Raw genomic sequence first — 10,648 nt, 5'->3', positions numbered from 1 at the left:
TTAGTGCTATCTGGTCTGTTGTTGATGACGATGTCTTGTGTCTTAGTGCTATCTGGTCTGTTGTTGATGACGATGTCTTGTGTCTTAGTGCTATCTGGTCTGTTGTTGATGACGATGTCTTGTGTCTTAATGCTATCTGTTCTGTTGTTGATGACGATGTCTTGTGTCTTAGTGCTATCTGTTCTGTTGTTGATGACGATGTCTTGTGTCTTAATGCTATCTGGTCTGATGTTGATGACGATGTCTTGTGTCTTAGTGCTATCTGTTCTGTTGTTGATGACGATGTCTTGTGTCTTAATGCTATCTGGTCTGTTGTTGATGACGATGTCTTGTGTCTTAATGCTATCTGTTCTGTTGTTGATGACAATGTCTTGTGTCTTAATGCTATCTGTTCTGTTGTTGATGACGATGTCTTGTGTCTTAGTGCTATCTGGTCTGTTGTTGATGACGATGTCTTGTGTCTTAGTGCTATCTGTTCTGTTGTTGATGACGATGTCTTGTGTCTTAGTGATATCTGTTCTGTTGTTGATGACGATGTCTTGTGTCTTAGTGTTATCTGTTCTGTTGTTGATGACGATGTCTTGTGTCTTAGTGCTATCTGTTCTGTTGTTGATGACGATGTCTTGTGTCTTAGTGCTATCTGTTCTGTTGTTGATGACGATGTCTTGTGTCTTAGTGCTATCTGTTCTGTTGTTGATGACGATGTCTTGTGTCTTAGTGCTATCTGTTCTGTTGTTGATGACGATGTCTTGTGTCTTAGTGCTATCTGGTCTGTTGTTGATGACGATGTCTTGTGTCTTAGTGCTATCTGGTCTGTTGTTGATGACGATGTCTTGTGTCTTAGTGCTATCTGGTCTGTTGTTGATGACGATGTCTTGTGTCTTAATGCTATCTGTTCTGTTGTTGATGACGATGTCTTGTGTCTTAGTGCTATCTGGTCTGTTGTTGATGACGATGTCTTGTGTCTTAGTGCTAATTGGTCTGTTGTTGATGACGATGTCTTGTTCTTAATGCTATCTGGTCTGTTGTTGATGACGATGTCTTGTGTCTTAATGCTATCTGGTCTGTTGTTGATGACGATGTCTTGTGTCTTAGTGCTATCTGTTCTGTTGTTGATGACGATGTCTTGTGTCTTAATGCTATTTGTTCTGTTGTTGATGACGATGTCTTGTGTCTTAATGATATCTGTTCTGTTGTTGATGACGATGTCTTGTGTCTTAGTGCTATCTGTTCTGTTGTTGATGACGATGTCTTGTGTCTTAATGCTATCTGTTCTGTTGTTGATGACGATGTCTTGTGTCTTAATGCTATCTGTTCTGTTGTTGATGACGATGTCTTGTGTCTTAATGCTATCTGGTCTGTTGTTGATGACGATGTCTTGTGTCTTAGTGCTATCTGTTCTGTTGTTGATGACGATGTCTTGTGTCTTAATGCTATCTGGTCTGATGTTGATGACGATGTCTTGTGTCTTAGTGCTATCTGTTCTGTTGTTGATGACGATGTCTTGTGTCTTAATGCTATCTGGTCTGTTGTTGATGACGATGTCTTGTGTCTTAATGCTATCTGTTCTGTTGTTGATGACAATGTCTTGTGTCTTAATGCTATCTGTTCTGTTGTTGATGACGATGTCTTGTGTCTTAATGCTATCTGGTCTGTTGTTGATGACGATGTCTTGTGTCTTAGTGCTATCTGTTCTGTTGTTGATGACGATGTCTTGTGTCTTAGTGATATCTGTTCTGTTGTTGATGACGATGTCTTGTGTCTTAGTGTTATCTGTTCTGTTGTTGATGACGATGTCTTGTGTCTTAGTGCTATCTGTTCTGTTGTTGATGACGATGTCTTGTGTCTTAGTGCTATCTGTTCTGTTGTTGATGACGATGTCTTGTGTCTTAGTGCTATCTGTTCTGTTGTTGATGACGATGTCTTGTGTCTTAGTGCTATCTGTTCTGTTGTTGATGACGATGTCTTGTGTCTTAGTGCTATCTGGTCTGTTGTTGATGACGATGTCTTGTGTCTTAGTGCTATCTGGTCTGTTGTTGATGACGATGTCTTGTGTCTTAGTGCTATCTGGTCTGTTGTTGATGACGATGTCTTGTGTCTTAATGCTATCTGTTCTGTTGTTGATGACGATGTCTTGTGTCTTAGTGCTATCTGTTCTGTTGTTGATGACGATGTCTTGTGTCTTAGTGCTATCTGTTCTGTTGTTGATGACGATGTCTTGTGTCTTAGTGCTATCTGTTCTGTTGTTGATGACGATGTCTTGTGTCTTAGTGCTATCTGTTCTGTTGTTGATGACGATGTCTTGTGTCTTAATGCTATCTTGTCTGTTGTTGATGACGATGTCTTGTGTCTTAATGCTATCTGTTCTGTTGTTGATGACGATGTCTTGTGTCTTAATGCTATCTGTTCTGTTGTTGATGACGATGTCTTGTGTCTTAATGATATCTGTTCTGTTGTTGATGACGATGTCTTGGGTCTTAATGCTATCTGTTCTGTTGTTGATGACGATGTCTTGTGTCTTAGTGCTATCTGTTCTGTTGTTGATGACGATGTCTTGTGTCTTTGTGCTATCTGTTCTGTTGTTGATGACGATGTCTTGTGTCTTAGTGCTATCTGTTCTGTTGTTGATGACGATGTCTTGTGTCTTAATGCTATCTGTTCTGTTGTTGATGACGATGTCTTGTGTCTTAGTGCTATCTGTTCTGTTGTTGATGACGATGTCTTGTGTCTTAGTGCTATCAGTTCTGTTGTTGATGACGATGTCTTGTGTCTTAGTGCTATCTGTTCTGTTGTTGATGACGATGTCTTGTGTCTTAATGCTATCTGTTCTGTTGTTGATGACGATGTCTTGTGTCTTAGTGCTATCTGGTCTGTTGTTGATGACGATGTCTTGTGTCTTAGTGCTATCTGTTCTGTTGTTGATGACGATGTCTTGTGTCTTAGTGCTATCTGTTCTGTTGTTGATGACGATGTCTTGTGTCTTAGTGCTATCTGTTCTGTTGTTGATGACGATGTCTTGTGTCTTAGTGCTATCTGTTCTGTTGTTGATGACGATGTCTTGTGTCTTAGTGCTATCTGTTCTGTTGTTGATGACGATGTCTTGTGTCTTAGTGCTATCTGGTCTGTTGTTGATGACGATGTCTTGTGTCTTAGTGCTATCTGGTCTGTTGTTGATGACGATGTCTTGTGTCTTAGTGCTATCTGGTCTGTTGTTGATGACGATGTCTTGTGTCTTAATGCTATCTGTTCTGTTGTTGATGACGATGTCTTGTGTCTTAGTGCTATCTGGTCTGTTGTTGATGACGATGTCTTGTGTCTTAGTGCTAATTGGTCTGTTGTTGATGACGATGTCTTGTTCTTAATGCTATCTGGTCTGTTGTTGATGACGATGTCTTGTGTCTTAATGCTATCTGGTCTGTTGTTGATGACGATGTCTTGTGTCTTAGTGCTATCTGTTCTGTTGTTGATGACGATGTCTTGTGTCTTAGTGCTATCTGTTCTGTTGTTGATGACGATGTCTTGTGTCTTAGTGCTATCTGTTCTGTTGTTGATGACGATGTCTTGTGTCTTAATGCTATTTGTTCTGTTGTTGATGACGATGTCTTGTGTCTTAGTGCTATCTGTTCTGTTGTTGATGACGATGTCTTGTGTCTTAGTGCTATCTGTTCTGTTGTTGATGACGATGTCTTGTGTCTTAATGCTATCTGGTCTGTTGTTGATGACGATGTCTTGTGTCTTAATGCTATCTGTTCTGTTGTTGATGACGATGTCTTGTGTCTTAATGCTATCTGTTCTGTTGTTGATGACGATGTCTTGTGTCTTAATGCTATCTGTTCTGTTGTTGATGACGATGTCTTGTGTCTTAGTGCTATCTGTTCTGTTGTTGATGACGATGTCTTGTGTCTTAATGCTATCTGGTCTGTTGTTGATGACGATGTCTTGTGTCTTAGTGCTATCTGTTCTGTTGTTGATGACGATGTCTTGTGTCTTAGTTCTATCTGTTCTGTTGTTGATGACGATGTCTTGTGTCTTAGTGCTATCTGTTCTGTTGTTGATGACGATGTCTTGTGTCTTAATGCTATCTGTTCTGTTGTTGATGACGATGTCTTGTGTCTTAGTGCTATCTGTTCTGTTGTTGATGACGATGTCTTGTGGGTTAGTGCTATCTGTTCTGTTGTTGATGACGATGTCTTGTGTCTTAATGCTATTTGTTCTGTTGTTGATGACGATGTCTTGTGTCTTAATGCTATCTGTTCTGTTGTTGATGACGATGTCTTGTGTCTTAATGATATCTGTTCTGTTGTTGATGACGATGTCTTGGGTCTTAATGCTATCTGTTCTGTTGTTGATGACGATGTCTTGTGTCTTAGTGCTATCTGTTCTGTTGTTGATGACGATGTCTTGTGTCTTTGTGCTATCTGTTCTGTTGTTGATGACGATGTCTTGTGTCTTAGTGCTATCTGTTCTGTTGTTGATGACGATGTCTTGTGTCTTAATGCTATCTGTTCTGTTGTTGATGACGATGTCTTGTGTCTTAGTGCTATCTGTTCTGTTGTTGATGACGATGTCTTGTGTCTTAGTGCTATCAGTTCTGTTGTTGATGACGATGTCTTGTGTCTTAGTGCTATCTGTTCTGTTGTTGATGACGATGTCTTGTGTCTTAATGCTATCTGTTCTGTTGTTGATGACGATGTCTTGTGTCTTATTGCTATCTGGTCTGTTGTTGATGACGATGTCTTGTGTCTTAGTGCTATCTGTTCTGTTGTTGATGACGATGTCTTGTGTCTTAGTGCTATCTGTTCTGTTGTTGATGACGATGTCTTGTGTCTTAGTGCTATCTGTTCTGTTGTTGATGACGATGTCTTGTGTCTTAGTGCTATCTGTTCTGTTGTTGATGACGATGTCTTGTGTCTTAGTGCTATCTGTTCTGTTGTTGATGACGATGTCTTGTGTCTTAGTGCTATCTGGTCTGTTGTTGATGACGATGTCTTGTGTCTTAGTGCTATCTGGTCTGTTGTTGATGACGATGTCTTGTGTCTTAGTGCTATCTGGTCTGTTGTTGATGACGATGTCTTGTGTCTTAATGCTATCTGTTCTGTTGTTGATGACGATGTCTTGTGTCTTAGTGCTATCTGGTCTGTTGTTGATGACGATGTCTTGTGTCTTAGTGCTAATTGGTCTGTTGTTGATGACGATGTCTTGTTCTTAATGCTATCTGGTCTGTTGTTGATGACGATGTCTTGTGTCTTAATGCTATCTGGTCTGTTGTTGATGACGATGTCTTGTGTCTTAGTGCTATCTGTTCTGTTGTTGATGACGATGTCTTGTGTCTTAGTGCTATCTGTTCTGTTGTTGATGACGATGTCTTGTGTCTTAGTGCTATCTGTTCTGTTGTTGATGACGATGTCTTGTGTCTTAATGCTATTTGTTCTGTTGTTGATGACGATGTCTTGTGTCTTAGTGCTATCTGTTCTGTTGTTGATGACGATGTCTTGTGTCTTAGTGCTATCTGTTCTGTTGTTGATGACGATGTCTTGTGTCTTAATGCTATCTGGTCTGTTGTTGATGACGATGTCTTGTGTCTTAATGCTATCTGTTCTGTTGTTGATGACGATGTCTTGTGTCTTAATGCTATCTGTTCTGTTGTTGATGACGATGTCTTGTGTCTTAATGCTATCTGTTCTGTTGTTGATGACGATGTCTTGTGTCTTAGTGCTATCTGTTCTGTTGTTGATGACGATGTCTTGTGTCTTAATGCTATCTGGTCTGTTGTTGATGACGATGTCTTGTGTCTTAGTGCTATCTGTTCTGTTGTTGATGACGATGTCTTGTGTCTTAGTTCTATCTGTTCTGTTGTTGATGACGATGTCTTGTGTCTTAGTGCTATCTGTTCTGTTGTTGATGACGATGTCTTGTGTCTTAATGCTATCTGTTCTGTTGTTGATGACGATGTCTTGTGTCTTAGTGCTATCTGTTCTGTTGTTGATGACGATGTCTTGTGGGTTAGTGCTATCTGTTCTGTTGTTGATGACGATGTCTTGTGTCTTAATGCTATTTGTTCTGTTGTTGATGACGATGTCTTGTGTCTTAATGATATCTGTTCTGTTGTTGATGACGATGTCTTGTGTCTTAGTGCTATCTGTTCTGTTGTTGATGACGATGTCTTGTGTCTTAATGCTATCTGTTCTGTTGTTGATGACGATGTCTTGTGTCTTAATGCTATCTGTTCTGTTGTTGATGACGATGTCTTGTGTCTTAATGCTATCTGGTCTGTTGTTGATGACGATGTCTTGTGTCTTAGTGCTATCTGTTCTGTTGTTGATGACGATGTCTTGTGTCTTAATGCTATCTGTTCTGATGTTGATGACGATGTCTTGTGTCTTAGTGCTATCTGTTCTGTTGTTGATGACGATGTCTTGTGTCTTAATGCTATCTGGTCTGTTGTTGATGACGATGTCTTGTGTCTTAATGCTATCTGTTCTGTTGTTGATGACAATGTCTTGTGTCTTAATGCTATCTGTTCTGTTGTTGATGACGATGTCTTGTGTCTTAATGCTATCTGGTCTGTTGTTGATGACGATGTCTTGTGTCTTAGTGCTATCTGTTCTGTTGTTGATGACGATGTCTTGTGTCTTAGTGATATCTGTTCTGTTGTTGATGACGATGTCTTGTGTCTTAGTGTTATCTGTTCTGTTGTTGATGACGATGTCTTGTGTCTTAGTGCTATCTGTTCTGTTGTTGATGACGATGTCTTGTGTCTTAGTGCTATCTGTTCTGTTGTTGATGACGATGTCTTGTGTCTTAGTGCTATCTGTTCTGTTGTTGATGACGATGTCTTGTGTCTTAGTGCTATCTGTTCTGTTGTTGATGACGATGTCTTGTGTCTTAGTGCTATCTGTTCTGTTGTTGATGACGATGTCTTGTGTCTTAGTGCTATCTGTTCTGTTGTTGATGACGATGTCTTGTGTCTTAGTGCTATCTGTTCTGTTGTTGATGACGATGTCTTGTGTCTTAATGCTATCTGTTCTGTTGTTGATGACGATGTCTTGTGTCTTAGTGCTATTTGTTCTGTTGTTGATGACGATGTCTTGTGTCTTAGTGCTATCAGTTCTGTTGTTGATGACGATGTCTTGTGTCTTAGTGCTATCTGTTCTGTTGTTGATGACGATGTCTTGTGTCTTAATGCTATCTGTTCTGTTGTTGATGACGATGTCTTGTGTCTTAGTGCTATCAGTTCTGTTGTTGATGACGATGTCTTGTGTCTTAGTGCTATCTGTTCTGTTGTTGATGACGATGTCTTGTGTCTTAGTGCTATCTGTTCTGTTGTTGATGACGATGTCTTGTGTCTTAGTGCTATCTGTTCTGTTGTTGATGACGATGTCTTGTGTCTTAATGCTATCTGTTCTGTTGTTGATGACGATGTCTTGTGTCTTAGTGCTATTTGTTCTGTTGTTGATGACGATGTCTTGTGTCTTAGTGCTATCAGTTCTGTTGTTGATGACGATGTCTTGTGTCTTAGTGCTATCTGTTCTGTTGTTGATGACGATGTCTTGTGTCTTAATGCTATCTGTTCTGTTGTTGATGACGATGTCTTGTGTCTTATTGCTATCTGGTCTGTTGTTGATGACGATGTCTTGTGTCTTAGTGCTATCTGTTCTGTTGTTGATGACGATGTCTTGTGTCTTAGTGCTATCTGTTCTGTTGTTGATGACGATGTCTTGTGTCTTAGTGCTATCTGTTCTGTTGTTGATGACGATGTCTTGTGTCTTAGTGCTATCTGTTCTGTTGTTGATGACGATGTCTTGTGTCTTAGTGCTATCTGTTCTGTTGTTGATGACGATGTCTTGTGTCTTAGTGCTATCTGGTCTGTTGTTGATGACGATGTCTTGTGTCTTAGTGCTATCTGGTCTGTTGTTGATGACGATGTCTTGTGTCTTAGTGCTATCTGGTCTGTTGTTGATGACGATGTCTTGTGTCTTAATGCTATCTGTTCTGTTGTTGATGACGATGTCTTGTGTCTTAGTGCTATCTGGTCTGTTGTTGATGACGATGTCTTGTGTCTTAGTGCTAATTGGTCTGTTGTTGATGACGATGTCTTGTTCTTAATGCTATCTGGTCTGTTGTTGATGACGATGTCTTGTGTCTTAATGCTATCTGGTCTGTTGTTGATGACGATGTCTTGTGTCTTAGTGCTATCTGTTCTGTTGTTGATGACGATGTCTTGTGTCTTAGTGCTATCTGTTCTGTTGTTGATGACGATGTCTTGTGTCTTAGTGCTATCTGTTCTGTTGTTGATGACGATGTCTTGTGTCTTAATGCTATTTGTTCTGTTGTTGATGACGATGTCTTGTGTCTTAGTGCTATCTGTTCTGTTGTTGATGACGATGTCTTGTGTCTTAGTGCTATCTGTTCTGTTGTTGATGACGATGTCTTGTGTCTTAATGCTATCTGGTCTGTTGTTGATGACGATGTCTTGTGTCTTAATGCTATCTGTTCTGTTGTTGATGACGATGTCTTGTGTCTTAATGCTATCTGTTCTGTTGTTGATGACGATGTCTTGTGTCTTAATGCTATCTGTTCTGTTGTTGATGACGATGTCTTGTGTCTTAGTGCTATCTGTTCTGTTGTTGATGACGATGTCTTGTGTCTTAATGCTATCTGGTCTGTTGTTGATGACGATGTCTTGTGTCTTAGTGCTATCTGTTCTGTTGTTGATGACGATGTCTTGTGTCTTAGTTCTATCTGTTCTGTTGTTGATGACGATGTCTTGTGTCTTAGTGCTATCTGTTCTGTTGTTGATGACGATGTCTTGTGTCTTAATGCTATCTGTTCTGTTGTTGATGACGATGTCTTGTGTCTTAGTGCTATCTGTTCTGTTGTTGATGACGATGTCTTGTGGGTTAGTGCTATCTGTTCTGTTGTTGATGACGATGTCTTGTGTCTTAATGCTATTTGTTCTGTTGTTGATGACGATGTCTTGTGTCTTAATGATATCTGTTCTGTTGTTGATGACGATGTCTTGTGTCTTAGTGCTATCTGTTCTGTTGTTGATGACGATGTCTTGTGTCTTAATGCTATCTGTTCTGTTGTTGATGACGATGTCTTGTGTCTTAATGCTATCTGTTCTGTTGTTGATGACGATGTCTTGTGTCTTAATGCTATCTGGTCTGTTGTTGATGACGATGTCTTGTGTCTTAGTGCTATCTGTTCTGTTGTTGATGACGATGTCTTGTGTCTTAATGCTATCTGGTCTGATGTTGATGACGATGTCTTGTGTCTTAGTGCTATCTGTTCTGTTGTTGATGACGATGTCTTGTGTCTTAATGCTATCTGGTCTGTTGTTGATGACGATGTCTTGTGTCTTAATGCTATCTGTTCTGTTGTTGATGACAATGTCTTGTGTCTTAATGCTATCTGTTCTGTTGTTGATGACGATGTCTTGTGTCTTAATGCTATCTGGTCTGTTGTTGATGACGATGTCTTGTGTCTTAGTGCTATCTGTTCTGTTGTTGATGACGATGTCTTGTGTCTTAGTGATATCTGTTCTGTTGTTGATGACGATGTCTTGTGTCTTAGTGTTATCTGTTCTGTTGTTGATGACGATGTCTTGTGTCTTAGTGCTATCTGTTCTGTTGTTGATGACGATGTCTTGTGTCTTAGTGCTATCTGTTCTGTTGTTGATGACGATGTCTTGTGTCTTAGTGCTATCTGTTCTGTTGTTGATGACGATGTCTTGTGTCTTAGTGCTATCTGTTCTGTTGTTGATGACGATGTCTTGTGTCTTAGTGCTATCTGGTCTGTTGTTGATGACGATGTCTTGTGTCTTAGTGCTATCTGGTCTGTTGTTGATGACGATGTCTTGTGTCTTAGTGCTATCTGGTCTGTTGTTGATGACGATGTCTTGTGTCTTAATGCTATCTGTTCTGTTGTTGATGACGATGTCTTGTGTCTTAGTGCTATCTGGTCTGTTGTTGATGACGATGTCTTGTGTCTTAGTGCTAATTGGTCTGTTGTTGATGACGATGTCTTGTTCTTAATGCTATCTGGTCTGTTGTTGATGACGATGTCTTGTGTCTTAATGCTATCTGGTCTGTTGTTGATGACGATGTCTTGTGTCTTAGTGCTATCTGTTCTGTTGTTGATGACGATGTCTTGTGTCTTAATGCTATTTGTTCTGTTGTTGATGACGATGTCTTGTGTCTTAATGATATCTGTTCTGTTGTTGATGACGATGTCTTGTGTCTTAGTGCTATCTGTTCTGTTGTTGATGACGATGTCTTGTGTCTTAATGCTATCTGTTCTGTTGTTGATGACGATGTCTTGTGTCTTAATGCTATCTGTTCTGTTGTTGATGACGATGTCTTGTGTCTTAATGCTATCTGGTCTGTTGTTGATGACGATGTCTTGTGTCTTAGTGCTATCTGTTCTGTTGTTGATGACGATGTCTTGTGTCTTAATGCTATCTGGTCTGATGTTGATGACGATGTCTTGTGTCTTAGTGCTATCTGTTCTGTTGTTGATGACGATGTCTTGTGTCTTAATGCTATCTGGTCTGTTGTTGATGACGATGTCTTGTGTCTTAATGCTATCTGTTCTGTTGTTGATGACAATGTCTTGTGTCTTAATGCTATCTGTTCTGTTGTTGATG

The sequence above is a fragment of the Coregonus clupeaformis genome, unplaced genomic scaffold (assembly GCF_020615455.1).
Source record: "Coregonus clupeaformis isolate EN_2021a unplaced genomic scaffold, ASM2061545v1 scaf0861, whole genome shotgun sequence".
Taxonomy (NCBI): Eukaryota; Metazoa; Chordata; class Actinopteri; order Salmoniformes; family Salmonidae; genus Coregonus; species Coregonus clupeaformis.
Note: the sequence above shows the minus strand (reverse complement) of the source record.